Source organism: Delphinus delphis, chromosome 2, assembly GCF_949987515.2.
Source record: "Delphinus delphis chromosome 2, mDelDel1.2, whole genome shotgun sequence".
In the NCBI taxonomy this organism is placed as follows: domain Eukaryota; kingdom Metazoa; phylum Chordata; class Mammalia; order Artiodactyla; family Delphinidae; genus Delphinus; species Delphinus delphis.
The window spans coordinates 119537913-119557486 of NC_082684.1; the positions used below are offsets into that span (position 1 = coordinate 119537913).

Here is a 19574-nt window from a genome sequence, read left to right on the forward strand (position 1 = left end):
GCCTTCATCCAACCCAGCCACCCTGTGAATGGGGATTGGACCTGGGTCTAGAGGATTGAGAAGACAGCAAATTGGAAATCATTCAAAGGTCATCTACAGACTGCAGGATGAAATTTGGTTTGGTTTTGAAAAACCTCAGTCAGCCCTCAAAATGACCATCTTTTAGAAGCATTTACTTAAAAGAAATGCTCTAAATTCATTAGTTTTATATTGACCTTTTCCCCCCCAAAGAAACAAAAGGACAGTGAATATTCATTTCCTTTTTAACCATTGACATCTCTTAACTAGACAAGATTATTTTCAATTCCACCTAGACTTAGCAACTTTGCTTAGAAGTGTAGATTTAATAAGCTTTCCACTCATAAACAATAACAACTGCCTGATTTCTCAGGGAGAGTTTTTCTCAGCCAATAGGAGAAGGCCTGGTGTGGAGTAGCTAAAATAACTGTATGGTAGAAATTCAGAGACAAAGGGGTATAAGTTGAAAACTGAGTCCCCCCTCCCCCATAGTAGTTTCCTAGGCCCCCCTACATCCTCCCACCACCCCCACCTGGAGGCAATCTCTGTCCCCAATTCTTCCAGGGGCCGGTGTTTTAATGGGTGTTGGAAACCAGCCCCCAGCAAAGGCGTTGCAGAGGAGAGGATTAGTTGACTGCAGGGGGGACCTGCTGCTCAGAGAGAACCTGCAGCTTCTTAAATTTCAAAGACCCCTCAGGGACCCCAAAGGGCCCAGGATGTCCAGACAGCAGAAACCCCAAGGACAGGCTGTTTCCTGCTCCCTCCTAATGACCATCACTCCCTTCCTTCCCTGAAACCACACATATCAGGAGGGGCTTTATGGCCACATTACTTGGACTCTGCCTTTTTCTCTTTGACCAGGAAGTGGGGTGTGGTGTGGTGGGGTGATGGGGTAGGGTGTGTACTCCATCCCACCTCCCAGCCATGAAACACGCGCCATGGGTCAGCAGGCTGAGGGGGTGCCGCCCCAACTAACCCTGGCTCCAGACCCACAGCAGGTGCTTGTATGATGCCGACAGGACCCCACTACCCCAGTGCCTTTGCCTGCCCTCTACCTCTGTGTGGACACCCCTTCCCACTCTCCCTGCCAGCCAAAATCCTCTCCTTCCTGTAAGGCCCAGATTGCAGGTCACTTTCTTTCTGAGCAGCCTCGGCCCTTCCCAGCTAAGAGGGATCCCTCCCAAGCACATGGCCATTCTCTCAGGGCCTCCCTGAGGACAGGACTTGCCATTTTTTGCACCTCAACATCCCAGACCCTCCCTGCAGCCTGGTCTAGCACCAGCCACCCAGAGCTGCTGATGAGTGTTCGTAAATTGATAGAACAGACTGAACAAAACCAAATCAGTTGGGTGGTATCTGGGAATTCCTCTTAAAAGACTTCACCCCATGGCTCTATGGTCTCTGTTCCTATCATGCAGGCGGCAGGGAGAGCTGGTAGCTTCACCTCATGGCAGAGCCCCGTGAGCCCTTCTCTGAGCAATAATATCACAAGCAAGCAACCACCTCTTCCATCGGAACAAAAGGGGCTCTGTTATCCCTTCCCGGATCTAAGGCAGGTTATATCCTGCCTAATGAAACTTAACACTAGAGAGACAGGACAGAATTTCAAAGGCAAATTCTAGAATCTTAAGACTAAGAGGGACGTCGCTCAATTCCTATAAAGCACTGGTTCTCAAACACGGCCACACTGTGAGATCTCCTGGAGAGGAAACCGCGATGCCCGCTCTCATCACCAGAGGTTCTGATTTCATCGGTACGAGGCATGACCCCGAGTATCTGGATTTTTGAAAGCTCCCAGATGATTCTAAAGTCCATTAAAGTCTGAGAACTGCTGCTACAGTGTTGACCAGTGGTTCTCAGACTTCAGTGCCTGCTAGAAACCCCCAGTGGGCCTGTGAAAACTCAGAGGGCTGGGTTCCGCCCCAGAGTTTCTAATTCAGTAGGTCTGGGCAAGGGCAGGATGAGAATTCGCATTTCTATTAAGTTCCCTAGAGATGTTGAAGCTGCCGGACCACCTGCCGGAGCACACCTGAGAGCCATTGCTGATGGTTTTACTAGTAACCGCCCCACCTTGGCTGCAGGTGAGAGTCATCTGGCAAACTTTGAAACACCAATACCTGGGGCTCACCACACACCAAGTAAATCAGGATTTCCAGGGGAGGGGACGGGCACCTGTATTTTACAGGGGTTTCCAGGGGTGTCTAATGTCCCCCCTGGGCTAAGAACATTGCCTCTAGAAACAGGCCATCCTCAGGAAGGGCCAGCGCCCAGCTCTTTCTTATTGCGAGCTGAGATGGGCCTTCATGCATGCACGACCCAGGCCCGCCTTCTGAGCATTGATCAAGCCCCCTCCCTTCATAAATATGACAGAGTTCAAGTATTTGAGCTCACATTCTTGTCCCCCTTTGCTCTTCTCTCCTTCTACCCACAACTTTCAGGGAGAAGTCCAAGTTCATAACAAATGGCAGGACTTCTCATCACGCTTTCAGCCAAGCAAAACGACAATCACTTCCTGGTTAGCCAAAGTCAAAATCCTGACGCTGTTCTTTATTTCTGCCCAGATTCCGAATTTGGGGGTGAAGCCAGGAAGGGCATCACTGTTGGTAGGTTCTGGACACACACAAAGTATATGGCCCAAGTGTTTCATCTACAAATTCTACCCTGATGGTGAATATACTAAGGAACAAATTTTGGGAACAGTAACCACCTTGTTGCTAAATTATTAAATGCTAGTTTGTGTGACTCTCTGTGAAGTACCCTGGTTATTGAATATATGGACTCACGGTTTCTCTAACTCAAGGGTTTTTCAAATTTCCACAAAATTGAGACTTTGGGGGTTTTGTAACTGCTATTTGTTTTCCCCTTTATTTTTTTGAGGCTCTTCTTAAGCAATACTTTTTATCTTAAAAAAAAAGTCTTCGCTTCCCCTAGTGTAAATTATGCCTTCTTGCAGTAATCACTACTGCTTAACTGGCATTCAATTTACAGGATAAAAATATATTCTTTTGGCTGTCCAAATGACTGTGTACACAACTTGTCCTCAAACCCACTCTGAATTTTGGCTCAGAGCAACCATCCTGTTAAGAGGATGGAATGTGGTTTCAAGCAATGCCAGAAGTATTGCATAAGCGATAATTGATATTTTTACTAGCGGCAACTTTGTAGTTGATAATGGGTTATTAAAACAGGAAAAGAGGCCCTCCCCACAGAATCCCATCTGAGATGTAAAGGGAAAAGGTGTCCCAGACAAAAAGCCTCTCAGTGTCAATAAAGGGTGGTTCCAGAGCCCCATATCTTCCAGAATGTGTGGCACCAGGCAGAAAGCAGCAGAGGAGAAGCTCTCTTGTTGCAGCGACTCCTCTGCCACAACCAGGGGAGCTAATGGCCCCTCCCCCATTCCCCCCCTCCAGCCACAGGCCACCAAGCCCCGGTGGAACTCTATTGCACTTTTGGAGTGAAAAAGGAGCCAAAATAGCAAGGGTACCAAGTGCCCTGTCATCCTGTTCCTTTTAAAAAATAATCCTGATATTGGCCTTTATTTAAATGTCTGCTTTCGACTTGTGTTTACAGAAGAGATTAGTGTCAAATTTGGCAACGCTGACAGAACAGAGTCTAGCTGGTCTGAGCTGTGAGCTGTCAAAGGTGCAGCTGCCTGTCCTCGTCTTGGCCATTCCCACGACCAAAGGCTTTTCCTCCAGGTGAGACGTCAGGGTGATTTCACTGAAGGCGGCAGAAGGCTCATGTATGACAAATATCACAGGTTTATCCCTCCTCCATTTGGAGATCTTCAAGAGAACACTAATTCTTTAGGAAAAGGAACTAACACTCTAATCCTTAATGCATAAAAGGAGACTGAGGCCCGGGCACCAGCGGACCTGCAGGGGATGGGGCGGGAACATGTACCAAGCAGGTTGGAGACTCGAGACCTCGGGGGTCACCTCACCCTTGGGTCACTTTTGCCCCTTGATTCTCAGCCTCGTGAGGCCACCAGCTCCCTCTCAGCACTCACATCAGCACTGATTCCAGCTCCAGGGGCAACAATCACTGTATATGAGATTGGCGCCCCCAGAGGAGGGCAATGCTCCGAGGCAAGATTTCACATACTTGCCTCCTCCTCGCCCTCCAGCCCCAACAGATTCATTCTTGTCAACGTCACAGGCATATAAATATTTTTCTCAGCCAAGGATTTTCTTTTTAGGGCACTAGAAGGAAGACAGCAAGGGCAGGGGTAAGAGAACAAGCGCTGAAGGCAGTGGAAACAGTGACAGGCTGACCTGCTATGATAAGTGTTCCCTGGAACAAGGCTGTACTGTCCTCCAACAGGATGACAGGACCAACCCCAGACAACAGCCTGCCCTGTGATTCACCTTCCAGGCCCTGCTGCCTGGGCTATGAGGTCAAAAAAGGCAAACAGACCCACACAGGTATGGACTTTCTCTACTTCCACATTGTGATTTCTTTCTGCGCCACCCTAAGTGTCCGTGAATGTCACAGGCACTAGCGTTTCCAACAAGCCGTATCTATGGCTGGTCAGGTCCCCGGGGCTGAGTGCCCATGCCCTCTCGCTCCCCATCTCCCCTGCTCCATTGGCCATCGTTCCATATGGCACCATAACCCATCAGCACAGATGTGTCCAAACCATAAAGGACCCTCTCCAAGTGGGAGGAAGACAAATGTGAAAACTCAAAGACTACAGCGAGTGAAGGCTTCCCAAGGCCCACTCATCCCAACCCGCTTCTGAAACAGGAGTGAGCTCTTGAGAAGCATGAAACACACCCAAATAACACCACCGTTTCCCTCCAATCTCCAAGTGCCTTTTCTCTTTCATTACAGGGAAGAGTCATGGAGATGGCACCAAACCAGAACCCGCTCAGGCTCCTTTTCAAAATGAGGTGAGTGTGCTGCCTAAGGATGAGGAAGCTCTGCATTTTCTATGCTTCCAGAGTCATCAGACAGTAGCTGGTCCACAACAGGGAAGGAGACCTAATAATGGCAGTAAATGAAGAATAACGGTCAGTATCGATGGTGAAATGAGGTGATGGATGCAAAGTGCTTCAAACAGCACACAGAAAGATGGAGGGCTCTGCTCCTGCAGCTGTAACAACGATGACCAGGAGGATGACAAATGCTCACATGAGTGAGGACAGGCCCTCAAACTTGGCTGTGTGTTCAAATCACCTAAGGAAGTTTAGAAAACTCTGGATGCTTGAATCCCACCTGCAGAAATCCTGACTTAATTGGTGTGAAGTGTGGCCTGGACACCTGCATTTCTAGAACACCTATAAGAAGAAGGTATTCTCTCTCTTATTTTAGACTTTTAATTTTGAAATTATTATAGATGCACAGGAAGCTGAAAGGAAAAATACAGGGGGGTTCTGTGCACCACCTGCCCAACCTCTCCCAACGGTAACACCTTGCATAACTACATTGCAATATCAAAACCAGGGAGTGAACATTGGTACAACCCATAGTGCTTACTCAGATCTCACCAGTTACATATGCACTGTGTGTGTATGTGTGTGTGTGTGTGTGTGTAGTTCTAGGCAATTTTATCACACCTGCAGCTGCCTGTAACCATAATCATAGCCCAATCAAGAAGTCGTGGCATTACCACAAGACTACCCCTTTGTGGCCATACCCACCTCCGCCCCATCCTTCAAACCCTAACAACCACTAATCTGTCCCCCATTTCTATGTTACATGATGAATGTTATATAAATGGAATCGGGCAGTATGCATCCTTTTGAGACTGGCTTTTTTCACTCAGTATCATTCCCTTGAAGTTCATTCAGGTGTCTGGGTGTGTCCATAATCTCTTCATTTTTTATTGCAGAGTAGTATTCCATGGTATGGATGTATCAGTTTAACTATTCACTCACTGAAAGATATTTGGGTAGTTTCAAGCTTTTGGCTGTTATGACCAAAAGCTGCTATAAACATTCATGTACAAGTCTCTGGGTAAAATAAGTTTTTATTTCTCTGGGATAAATGCCCAGGAGTACAACCAGTGGGTCTTAGTTTTAAAAGGAACTGCCAAACTGTTTTCCAGAGTGGCTATGCCCTTTTACTTCCCCACCAGCAGTGCATGAGCAACCTGGTTCCTCTGCATCCCGGTCCATGTTTGGCGTGATTGCTGGCTATCTTGGTGTGTGTTCCATCAGCACCTGAAAGGAATGCCATCGGGCCTCCTGTTCATTCCCTACTGGTGATATCTGTGGGGCGGAAGGCACTCCCATGGGTTGCCTGGTGTCGCCAGGCCACCTTGTGCCGGGAGGCGTATGGGAGGGAGAAGCTGCTGAACCTGGGCCTCCTTGTGCCACTGGGACAAGGGCAGGGAGGCACAGGCCTTCGCTGCTGCTGCTGCAGCCAGCAGATTCGGTTGCCCGCTGTGTCCTGGCTGTGGGACAGGAGCTGGGGTTCACTGCTGCAGTGGCCCGCAGGTCTGCCAGCCCAACACATCCTGTGTATGGAACGGGTGTAGCGGGCTCCCCACAAGGTCTCAGTGGGCTCTGCCTTTCCCAGTCCACCAACCAAGAAGCAGGTTGCTCTTGGGGTTTATGTTTGTATCTGTTGATGGTTCCAGGTCGCAGACCTCTAGGTACCAAGTCCAGGATACATGGGAGGTATAAAGAAAGCCCTGGAACTCACCATGCTGTCGTTCCTCAGGTCCTAAGGTCCCCAGCCAACCTGGCTTCTTCTTTCCAGCTTTCATAGCCCTTTTGTTATTGTCTATTGAATCATTCCTAAGGTATTTGGTTGCATTTAAAGGAGAGGAGCAGGGAAAAGTTGAGTCTATACCAGCTCATTCCAGTACCAAAGCCAGCACTGGCTCCTTGAATGCGCTTAACCATGCTATGATGGAGGGAAAGTCAGTGTGCCCATTATTCAGATGGGGAAGCTGGGGGCACAGGGAGATTAAGTGATTTGCTTAACCTGCAGCAAAGTTGCCTTCAGGCTTTACTCCCTGAGGACCTGCATTAAAGCTGCAGGCCTGGGCTGCACATTTGGGCAGAACCTTGGAGGCCTGTGCCCTAGGGGACAGCATGGGCCCTGCCTTTCCCATGTGCCCCTTGACAGTCGCTGGCTGCACAGATGCCAGAGTACATGCTCTCCGGCAGAGCTCCTCCTTCTCTGGACTGTCACCACCTTCTCTCCATCCACAAGCAGACCAGGCCTCCCTAAGCCCCCTGTCACAGTCACTTCCTGCAGAGGACCTGCATCCTGTCCCACTGTGTCCCTGGCTCCCCCCACCCCACTCGTCCCTCCTCCACCGTCTCATGCTGATGCAGCCCCTCCAAATGCAGACCCCTCCCTCAGTGCCCATTCCCCCACTTCTGCCTCCTCTCTGAGGACTCTCAACATGGCCCTTTTATGGGGGTGACTGCCCTGTACTTCACGCTCCACAACAAATAGCCTGTTACATATGATCCTACTTTCAAATGCACCATAACTTTATATAATGATAATCCTGGTCCATCACCTATAAGCTCCAGGGCTGCGGTGAGTTGCTTAACCTCTCTGTGCCTCAGTTTCCTTACCTGTAAAACGGGGAGAATGACAGTACTTACCCCACTGGATGGTGGGGAGGACTGAATGAACTAATGGCTGTAAAAATGCAAAACAAGCTTGTATAATAAATCTATGAAATGGATTACTGTTCAATGGGAGTGTATCTACGCTGCCAGCTTTGTCTTGGGGTCTGGGCACTACCCAGATCCCGGTCTATTTTGTCCTTTATGTTGTGCAGGGGTCACAGGATCAACAAGAGGGTTTCATGTGAGTTCAGAGATCAGCTCAACCCTCCTCATCCTCCAAGAATCTTTCCTTCAACCCCCAGGCTGCAAGGAACTAGCTCTGTGCAAATACCCCAGAGTGAGGAAATCAACACTACCTTGCGTGTTTCCAGAGAGCTCAAATTTTATGAACTTTCTTCACTACTAATAATCATGCTTTGAGTAAGGTTCAAGTTACAAGTTCAAATAACTGCAGCAGTATCCAGCCCACAGTCCCCCATATTTCCCATGAGGAGTGTTAAGTGTTTTGCAGAAAACTTGGTGAAATTTGCATTTTACATTCTCTGCCTCTGTATGACCTGTTGGGGATGACTTGTCAGTAGATTATCGACTGACTTCTAGGATTGCCTCTTTTAATTCTGAGCACTCACAAATTGTCTGATAAGCTATCTGGAATCCTTCGACAAACATTATTAATATCCTAAGTCTAAACTGTATGCCATTTGTCTCATTTCCCTCTTGCATGATAGCATTTGCCTATTTTAGTCTTTAGCACCCCCTGCTTTCCCTCATTGCTCCTCCACGGTTATCAAAGCTGTTGGTGCTCTCATTTGCAAACAAGCTCTCTCAATCTGGGCCTAGAGAGCCCAAATCATGTGAAACACCTGGTTGATCTCTCATCACCTCCTCCATTATCTGGGTCTTCAGTTCCTACTGGTACAAGGTGTAGTGTACCACCTCTAAAGGGGTGCATGAAAACTGGGTGGGACTCTCTGGGCAGTCCAGTCATGATGAGTGTGCCCAGTGATAAAGGCAACTAAGTTACCAAAGCCAGCATCCCTCAGGTCTGGCTCTTCAAAACACAACGTGACCTTGGCTTTCAAAAGGGGTATCTTTACAACCCTCTGCAAATCTGCAAGTTTGAAAGTAGGATCACTTTGGGGGGCTCTTTAACTTTCTTTCCAGTTTGGTAACCAGCCCTCATAGTTTTCTTTCCTGAGCCATTTTTCACAAGAAAATGAATTTTGTAATCACCATGCAGGAGTTGTTATATATACAACAAGGACCAGAGAATAAGAAGTTCTGAAGACCAATGCTAGGCAATTGCCAGGCTTAAGCCCCCAAGGCCCAAGTGATTCAATTTCATGTTGCAGCCAGAAGTGACCAGGGTCCTGGACTTCAGGGCTCGCTCTAAACTCTCATATTCCAGAAGTTTCCACATAACATTTGGGGGCTGCACTTGTCTTCCAGACCTTGGGTAATATCAGCAAATGTGGAAAGAGAAAACAAAGTCTTTGATACTAGATACAAAAACAATCAAAAGGCTGACTTGCCCGCTGTGTAATTCTACCAACGGGGCAACCCTGGGATGGACTCTGCACATGCAGGTCACTGGCAGCGAGGCTGGGAAGAAGTCGCCCTTAGGAAAAGCACAGACACTCATGGCTTCTGCCTCCAAACTGAGAATAAAAACTGAAAGGGAGACTGGAGGGGGCAAGACAGGAATGCCAGGATTTCAAGGCCTTGGGCTAAGGACCTCAGCTGCCCTTTGGGGATGTCAAAGACGACCACTTTGGGGGCTTTTCAGGAGCGTTTCACATTTTTGTTCAGTGTTTCAGTCCTGATACTTCCTTCCATCTTTTTCATGAAACCCCCCATCTCACACGCAAACCAAATTCTGCTTGACCAGCGTGTTCCCGAACAGGTCTGTTGATAGCCATGAGTTTGACCTTCTGGAATTTAGCCAAAAATTTACCAGATTTTATGATACATCAAGTTAAATGTCTAGATTAGAGTGGGGTCTCTTTTAACAAGTAGTTTGTACCAACCATGACTACAAGGAAAGCTGGTCTCCAAGCTATAGAGGAAGCTGAATGGAAACACAGCATCGGCTCTGGAAGCCCACTGAAGACTGGTCAGAGGCTGCTGGCACTGTATGGGTGGTAAATGAAGCACGGGTGAAAAGGGACCACAGAAAAGATTCCAAAGTCACGGGAAGAAAGCTATTCTAAAACCTCCCCCATAGACCAAAATCTTAAAAATGAAGAAAAAATAAGGTTTCTCCCTTCAACTCCATATATACAAATCTATGTTTATATGTGTACACACACGCACACACACACAGGTACAATATACAGCTAGAAGCGAGCACTGCACTAAGATGGGGCCGGCGGAAAAGGCTACCGCTTCGACATGCTTTAACCGTTCTTCTCAAAGTATCACGTGCACAGGCATCACCCAGCTGGGCTCGGACCCTGCATTTCTAACAGGCTCCTAGGTGACAAGATGCTGCTAGTCCTGGGACTACCCTCTGAAGAGCAAGGTGCTGGTGCAGTTGTAGTTAGTCTGTTTTTCCAGTCTGTCCCTGGTGCAGTGCCACACATGGGGCCGCCTCACTCTTTGCCAGATTCTGAATGGAGCATGGGATGAGGGAGCTCCAGGTGATAACCGTCAAGTCAGTAAGAACAGTTCAGGTTGGGGTGGCTGGAGGGGGGAACAGGAAAGGAGAGGGGTTCTGGGAGCTTGCTCTGCTGAGTAAGCCAAGCTCTACATGGAGCAAGCAGCCAGCAGCAAGCCGACCACCTTTTTCTTCATGGTAGCTCTCTCCTACTGCCGGAGCAGCTCCTGCCCCTCCTTGGTGACGGCAGAGCACAGGCCACAGAGAGGTACAGGGCCTTAGCTAATCCCGGTGCTCCCCCTACCACAGAGCCACCAACGCGGCCAACCACGGGTTTGTTAGGTGTCATTTACCCAGTAAGCACGTGCTCCTGCCTGGAAGGCTCCTCTGACCAGAAACCAATCTAAGCGTGCCTTGCGGTTATCGGCAGGCCACCTGTCACTTGGCCCTCACTGTGTCTGGAGCTGTACCGTGGCAGGGGTCCTACTGGACCCACCAGGTCCTTGGTGTGAGTTTGACTTGGAGATCCACTGCTGTTTCTCTGCCCGCTTCTCTTTAACAACTTACCCGGTTATAAGCTAGCTACACCATGGCCCTGGTGTAGGCGCAGGTTCACCCCCTGCCCAAGTAACACTTCAGCCCCCACGTCACGGGGCCCAGCTTCTCCAGTGGCTGCCAGCCCCATGCCAGCATCAGCCTCTCCGGGGACTTTGGCAACCCCAAGATTTGTCCCAGCTCAGTTCAGAACTGACCAAGCCATCTTCTTCTCATTCTCTCTTTGCTCCTGATAATAGTGTCAGTGAATCACCAAGCTCACTTCATACCTGACCCTTCTTTGACACCACAGAAGCGAGCTGTGGTTAACAAGATGACGCCTTTGTCATGCTTCCAGTGACTCTTGGGGAAATTTAACAACCTCCCACATTCTATATCTATCTACTTATTTATGTTTTCTCCAAGACAGGCCATTCCCAGATCCTCACGCAGGCCCCTGACAACTATGCAGGCCCCTGTGCTCTGTTTTGTTGTCAAGAACAAAGTACATGATATCATGGCTCCCCCAGACCCCTCAAGCCCCTCTGCTGGTCCTGTCTGCCACCACCATCATCTGGCAAAACTATCACCTCCAGGCAAGGTAGGAGCACGCCCTCTGTGCCTAAAAATGGATTAGGAGAGGAGGGCTCTTTCCCAGAATGTGCCATTGACTGGGCTGGTGGCAAAGTTCCCAGGGACTCAGAGATGTGCAACTGCCCTCAGGTCTTTGGAATTTTCCATCAGCAGTGGGCAGTGGATGAATAAGGATTTCAGGCATGAAACCAAATACCTTGGGAGAATGTGGGCATGTGTAAGCCACAACAAAATACCATAAACTGGGTGGTTTATCAACAATAGAAATTTGTTTCTCACAGTTGTAGAGGCTGGAAGTCCAAGATCAAGGTGCCAGCACAGTGGGGTTCTAGTGAAGGCCCTTTCCTGGGTTGCAAAGGCTGCTTTCTCGTTGTTTCCTCACATGGCCGAAAGACAGCTAGTTAGCTCTCCAGCCTCTTCTTACAAGGGCAATAATCCCATTCAGGAGGGCTCCACCCTCTTGAGCTAATTACTGCTCAAAGGCCCCACCTCCACGTACCATCACTCTGGGGATTAGATTTCAACATATGAATTTTGGGGGACACAAACATTCCATCTATAACAGAGCACTCCATCTGTGGAGAAATTTGCCACCTCCCACAGTACTTACAAAACCCCAGTCATGTAAGCAAAAACTGTCTTTCCCAGTAAGGGTAAATCCAGTTACCAGAAGAGCCACATGGGGAGGGCTTGGCCTCAGCACGAGATCAGTTCAGTTGTATAAAAGGCACCACGCCACAGGAAAGGGAGGCCGTCTGCAAAATGAGGCTGAGATGACTTTGGACATCCCTTCCAGCTCTGAGAACCAGGAGAAAAGCCACTTAAGAGGAGCTGCCAGAAGCTCTGGTAATCTAACGAGGAAACTGCATCTCGTCTAATTCCTGGAATAGTCTGTAACGTAAAGAAGTTCTGAGGGGATTTCAAAATTTGGTTCTTCAGCCAAACTCAATTCACACACCCCCTCATCCCCCCTCCCCACTCCCGCCCCACCATCTCCTCAAACACCATCTCGAACGACATCATTTCAGGTAAGGAAATCCACCAATAATTAAGGGCAAAGAATTCCTGGGGTAGAGACAAACATCCACACAGCTTGTGTAACCTTTCCTATCACAGTAACAAAACTCTGGGAGCAGCAGACATCCCAGATCCAGCTGTATTTCCCATCACGGCGATAACATCCAGTCAATAGCTGCTCGGACTGGCCACTCAGAATGCAGGTGGGAACACATCTGTCTGCTTGCTGAAGAGCTTTTAATGGTTTTCCCTTTGTTTGTCTTCCCTCCCAAGCCTGGCCTGGGCAGATTTGGGAAGACTGTGGTCAAGGTACTCTTAGGAACAGTGGCTCTGGGCTTTCCAGTCAAATGGAGGAAGTGTTGTCTCCTCACATTCAATCCAAGTCAGGGGTAAGATTCCAAAGGAAATCAAAATAATTTCCCTGCAACTCTTCTTAATGCTGGGCAATGAGAAATCGCTCCCTAAGGCAGAGAAGCCATTTACACAGGACCACCAGTGACAAAGTTCCCTGCTGTTCTGGACACTGCACCTCCCATTGAAAATCATTCATCTGGGAGGGACCGGAAGGAAATTCTGCTTTTATGTGTCTGGGGTCGGGGCGGGGGGTGGAGAAAGGAGGAGAAAAAGGAAAGGCATAGCTGTTAGGAAGGACTCACTCAGGGCAACACGGAGCAGGGCTGAGAGATGCTGTGCCAGGTGCAGGCTCCACTGTGGCCACCCCGCAATCCTCCAGAAGTCACAAGTCATTCTAGCTCATCCAAGACTTGCGAAGGAGGGTGGCTTGTAAATTAATGTCAAAGACCTTACAATTTTCAGCAGCACATTTTTAAAAATAATAAGGAAAGTAAACGAGGCCTGGGTGTTTGATACAACTCTGGAATCTGGATAAGGCAGCCGAGCCAGGGATGCTCATACACCTAGGAGATGGCACTCAGAAATCACTCCAAGCACCTCCGCGTGAAACCCAAGAGCCCTAAACACCACTGGCACCACCAATTAAGCTTCTGTCTGGGAGGGGAGCCTGCAGGAGGCCATAGGAGCTGAGTAGGGATGGAGGGTAAGACCCAGAGAGCCAGGGAGGAGTCCGTCTGAAAACCCAGTGTGGGACTTGCTTGCCCTAGAAGCAGCCCTTCCTGTAGACCTCCTGGGCTGGAAGGGTCCACCCTTTCTGTTCTGCGAGAAAGGTTGACCCATACACGAACACAACTGCCCTAATTCCAAACTAGAACAAAAGCACCCTTGCCCTCCTCCTGGGATTTCTAACTGGTTATGACATTTGCAGAAATCCTCTCTCCGCTGCACCTTCCTTATAAGGCCAGCCCATCTGATGTCTGTGCTGTGCCCGCCGGGTTACGCGCCCAGGCAGAGGACTCGGCAGGCTGCCTGGCCGTCCTCGGGGGCTACCTACCTGCTCACATCCTGCCCATGTGCACACCGCGTTCCCCTGTACCGTACCAGGCAGCTCATTCTTAACATAGATCACAGGCAAATACTTCCCCTCTTCACAAATCTAGATAATGGCTTTCCTTACTTCCTGTTCTGGGATTGAGACAATTCCTTTCAGTTTGAATTGTGTTGACTCCAGTTATGAGAACATTTCCCCCAGAACAGCTGTCCCCTCCCTTTTCCTCTACTCCCCAGACGCCTGCCCACCCTCTGCCCATAAGCCACGATCCCCAGGAATTGGACTCTGTCCGTGTTCCATGCTGCACCCCAGGTGAGCGTGTTCCCAGGCACACTTCAAGAGGACATCTTTCCCACGTCCACTGCCCTGAACTCATTTGCACAGCGTCACGTTCTAGCCGGAAACATCCGGAGTGCCTGGATCTAGCTTTTGATGGGTATCTTTATTGGGGGATACCAAGCTTCACCTGTGACCTGCCTGGACCAGGGATCCCACTTGTTACTTCAGGGCACGAGGTGGCCACCCACCTGCCCTCTGTCCTCAGGACTGAGCAGGAGGACAGAGTCCCTCCTCCAAGTGACATCAGCCAGGGCAGTGCTTCCACAATTGTGGGCTTGGTTCCGGGGCGCGAGGGGCGTTTGTGCGGGTCTGGGAACCCAGCTGTGCACCACACACTGTTGCAACTGGGTCTGCCTATAACTAACTGCATGTCTGCAGGTGCACAGGTGCACCAAACACAGTTCCTGGTTGCCAGGGCATTTGTATTGTTAAACCCTAGCCCCATGGTTCTCTCCACTTGGGAGTGTCTATGTACTCAGTACCTCAGCCCCCTGTGGGCCCTGCCTGTCCCCCTCCTTCTGTTCCTCCCCTTCCATTTCCAGGTCTCCCAGGAGGTGTCAGGTGAGAGATGACAGGACTACGCTTGCCTGTGGTGGCAACTTTCAGGAAGGCTGGGCCTTTCCTCACTTGACTCACCAGCCGTGAGCATATCTGCCTGGTACAGCTGCAAGAAGCACGGAATTCAGGGTGACCTAGAGAGGGGCGAGCTGGAGCCAGGAAAACAGGATCGTATCTAGCACCACAGCTCAACCCTGAGGGTGGCCTGGAGGGACAGGGTCTGGGAGCAAGAGATGGAAGCAGGAAGGTGGATGAGGCCGAAAGCAACAATAAAAGGTCTAGACCTCATGCTGGTGGCAGCTCCACCCTGGCTGCACCTGGCATCTCCTGGAGAGCTTCCGAGATGCTCCCTCCCCCAGAGGGGGTGGTTTAACTCATTAGGATGAGGCTTGGCCACAGGCACTTCCAAGTGCCTCAGAGGCTCCTCTCCTGAGGCGGGGCCCAGATGTCACATCTGCTGGGTTCCCAAGCTTCCATGAAGACAGCATTTTTCAGAGGCCACAGGCAGATCCAGCTGACCAGAGGAGAGGTAAATTCCAGAATGGAAAGACCCAAGAAAGGGCATATGGAAGTCAGGAAAAACCCCAGGAAGAGCAAGTGGGGAGAGGCGCAGCCCCCGTACAGGTAGTGAGGGACTGAACATGGGGTGTGGCTCTGGGGCCTGTCTGGAGCTGGAGAGGTCACATGGTTTGGACTGACTCTCAAGGCAGGTGTTGATCTGGCTCAGCCTTATCTAACAGAGCCTCCTAAATCCGACAGAAGCAGAGATTTATTTTCTGCAAGGGAAAGCTCTTTGTTTTTCCGAGTGGGTGGCCGAGTATGCATTAAGTGGAGTCCCTCCCCTCTCTCCCCACCCCACCTGCAAGCCCTGTGCTTAAACACCTCCCAGGCACTGTCTTACCTGATTGAGAAGCACGCTGGGTTTCCCCAGGCACCAAACAACCAGTTGAGACTTGGTTCTGTGCCCTCCTGGCCTCCAACTGCACTAGGGAGAGCTCTTGTCAATCAAATGTCTCCCCTGGGCCTTATCATGCTGTATTAGACCTACTTTCCCCAAAGCAAAAGGCACTTTAACCAATTTTCATAGAACCATTTACTTTCTTTCTTACACTATTAAAATTCCAAATCATAGCAAACAATATCCTCTAAAAATCCAACAGACGTATTAGGCACAGTCACTTTAATGCTATACTAACGTCACTACCTAAGCTCTCCTTGATCATTAGGGTGTCACTGATTTTGTTTTTTATTTTTCTCATGGGCAGTCAGCATGTACCCGAGCTTCTGAGGAGAGTTCTTCCCATGAGCAATCAGGGTTGAGTTTGCCTGAGAAAAATGAATGCTTCGAGCTCTCCCCCTTTCTCTCTAAAATCAAATAGTGATAAACATCTTGGACACTGAGGTCCACCACAAGGCATCCTGGTTTCTTGAGGGAAAAAACCTGGGCAGAGTTGGCCCAGCTGGGCTGTTTCCCCCATGTCACTGATTCCATCATAACTAACAACAGCGGCAACTACGGCCCCCTAAAGTGAAAGAGGTCCATCAAAGACATCTTCTCATGCTCAGGACCGTCGCTTTCTCATGGTCACTGTGGGATGAAGAAAGGCACAAAAACAGCTTCATTTTCCGCTGGGTTTCCCAAGCTACCACAACAAGACAGGGAGACAGGTGCCTTCCAAAGCTCACACTAGGTGAACCAAAAGGTGGGGGGCAGCCGCCTATCTGGCAGCCTTTCATGGACAAGAAGGTAACTAAGGTCATAGGTGCTCATTTAAAAACCCCAAAGCTGCTGTCAGCAAGGCTGCCCCACAGACCCAGTTCATCCTCCAGGCAGGAACACAGAACAGCCCCTTCCCAGGGTCTCCTCCACGACTGCCATTGGGAATTGCAAATCCTTCAGTTCCTGTCTAAAGCCATGGCTGGAGTCTTTTCTACCCTACTTCTTTACCAGGGTAGATATTCAGAAAACTGCCAGTCTTACCCACAGTACTTGCGTTTCCTAGGGAAACCCCTGTTGAGGACACATTTGGCTTTCTTCAGCCAGCTGTATCATGCCATTTTTTGCCCTCTCTGCCTAGGCTGCTGACAAACTGAAAGTACCTTGGTTTTTGGATAATAACAAGCTCTCTTCTTTATTATCTATATTTTGTAATTTGGATCCTTATTTTAATGGCCCTGTTGCATGGGTGTATTATCATACAAGTGATCCTAAATCATTTTAGGTAGAGACTAGAAAATTTTTTAAAGTAATGCTAGTTTCCTAATCTAGAAAGTAAAAGCTAATAATACCTGCCTCACAGGACTGATTCAATAATACAATGAATGCACAGCATCTAACACAGTACCTGGTACATAGCAGGTGCTCAGTAAATGAGATCTGATTTGACTTAAACATCATTACTTTATAGTTAACCTACATCCAAAGCAGCATTATTGATGTTACCATGGGAAGAGTTTTTCATTTAATTTATAATTTAGAACTTATTTTACTGCAAATTGGATTGGAGCCAGTTCACAGCACCAAATAAATTATTTTTGAACTACAATATTTGAAATAAAACCATGCATACAAACAGATGCTAGAAAGAGAGAGAAAAATTCCAGTACTACAATGAGTTAAATGTTAAAAATGAGCCTTACACTTAGTTTTGTGTTTTCTGAAAGCCAGAGCAAAAATGAAATCATGTTAACTTACGCAATTCTCATCATCTGATAAACGGCATGTGTAGCTCCTACGGAAAGTGACTTTTTCTCCTAACATTGGGATCTGAGGGTAAGTGCTCACACTGCTCCTTACAGGAGGTATATTGAGTACAGAGCAGAAGGGCTGCACCCATGCATGCCCACGTGCAAAGGCACACACACACACACACACACACACCCTTCAAAAGAGATCTTTACTTTTCAGTATTAAATGGTTAGGAACTGGAGGGTGAGCTCTCTGGGGATTTTCCAGGGTTACACAGAGGGGTGTTCTTTATTGTTTTCTAAAACTTTCACCAAGAAATTTTGTTGGAGAGCATGGACCAGTGGCTCAGGTCCACAGAGAAAACCATCCATCCTATCTCAGTTCACACACACTTAAGAAACGTGGAGTTAAATTACTCCTCCCTATTCCAAAATACAGACAGTTTCCAGGTTCGCATCTGTGAAGGAGCCTGGCCAGTGGCTTTCCTGAGAGCGCAGGCTGGCCTCTACCTTCCCAAGCCTCCGCACAGCCTCTCTGGCTGCTCTGAGCCGGGTGACCAGAGGGGTCCGTGGATAGGGAGACTGTGGCTTCATCCTTGGGGGATCTGCTTCCCAACACTTTCAAATAATCAGAGACAAGAGACTTCTCTGGGAAAACCATAATCGCCCAACTAGGGGCAGGACCAAATGCTACCAGGATTTATTGGCTTTGATTAACAATACGGTGTTTGTTTTTGCAGGTAATTAGAGTTCAGTAGCAAGCTCTAAAGAGTCCTCCAAGAAATTCTAAACAGACTGTAGCTAAAGGCTACTGGAATATGACTGAATCTAATCATTCATCTGCAGACCTCCCGTGTTAAGATGCCAGTGTTTGATACAGCACAACTGCACAGATCAGCGAGGAACGGCACTCTTTGTTCTTAACACCCAAGGAGAAAAGGCAGCCCCTGTGTGCTCACATGCGGAGGTGACTGCTGCCATGGGATGCAGCAGTTCATGTAAATATATCTCTTCAAAGGTCCACACAACCTGCGTGTTGGGAAATGTTTTGACAACTCTGCATTCTCACAACTGTTAGGGAATTCATTCCGCTGTACTACGATGGGCTGGGTGGGGCATTTGATAGTGAGAAGATGTTTGCCAAAGCCATACTCATTTGTACTTTTCTTTCAGCAACCACTATTGGGTGGGGTTTTCTAGTTGTTTTTTTTTTTTTTTAACAAATCTGAGATATGAATACAAATTTGATTACAAATAATTTTTAAAAATTATTTTCTAGTAGTGTAGGCAAACTAGTATGGGTATTTCTGAAATACTGTCAAGATGAAATAAATGTGTACGTAGAGATAACCACTTATCTTGCTTCTCTTGGCCAATAACATGTTATTTTCCCCTTAGTCCCAGGAAATACACATAAGATTATTTTCATTCTCTGTACTCACATCATGATAGCCAACAGGTACAGAAAAGTCAACAACAAACCCATCTACAGGAGTGAAAAAAATTAAAATGGGACCAGATAAACAAAGCAAGGTAAAAACATCAAGCCACAGATATGGCTAATACTAGGGGAAAACAACCGCTTTTGTACTCCTTATTCATTGCCTCTACTCTTCCAGAAGCTTGAGTTCACCTTTAGGGTTCCAGGCATCTTACTATCTCGGGCACTGGGAAAACTTTACAATATATATTTTTCCCCAAGAACTAGATTTCCATTTAATTTTGTTCTCTTCGGTCCAATATAAATTTTTCCATTGTTTTGCATGCTTTGGCCTCCTCAATTTATTTATTTAAAGTTCTTAAGCAGTCATATCACAATGTTTCCTTCAGAGAAACATAAAACAGACACCTACTCCAGGAGAAAGAGTAAACCCTCGGGCCACAGTTTGAGAGTCAGCTGGTTTTCTGCCCCCTGAGACTTCCTGCAGGTGATCTCAGCCTTGGGCCAGCCATTCAACCCCTCGGACCTTCTTTTTCCTCATCTAAAAAAACCAGGAGGCTGCCTCGGATTCTCTCCACATCATCTTTGGGCTCTAAGGTTCTGTGGTTCTTTCCTCTTCAAGGGAAGAACTTCCATGTGCAAAGCCAATAGCTGATGATTCTTTAAACTAAGACACTGACTTCTACCTTCAGAAAGTTGGACTTTGAAACTGGCTGAAAAAAAACAACCACCCAGAAATTCAATAGCACAAAGATAAATCCCATTATTTGAACGGCATATTTAGAGTGGATCAAGATCATGATGGTTCGGGAAAGGGGATACAACTCACGACAACACTGAGAAAATCTC

The 19574-nt window shown here is 48.1% G+C and overlaps 1 protein-coding gene across 1 annotated transcript in view; it reads right to left on the reverse strand.

Moving 5' to 3' along the window:
* Window positions 1–19574, reverse strand: part of ADAMTS17 (ADAM metallopeptidase with thrombospondin type 1 motif 17) — a 346470-nt gene that overhangs the window by 167729 nt on the left and 159167 nt on the right. The window lies entirely within an intron of this gene.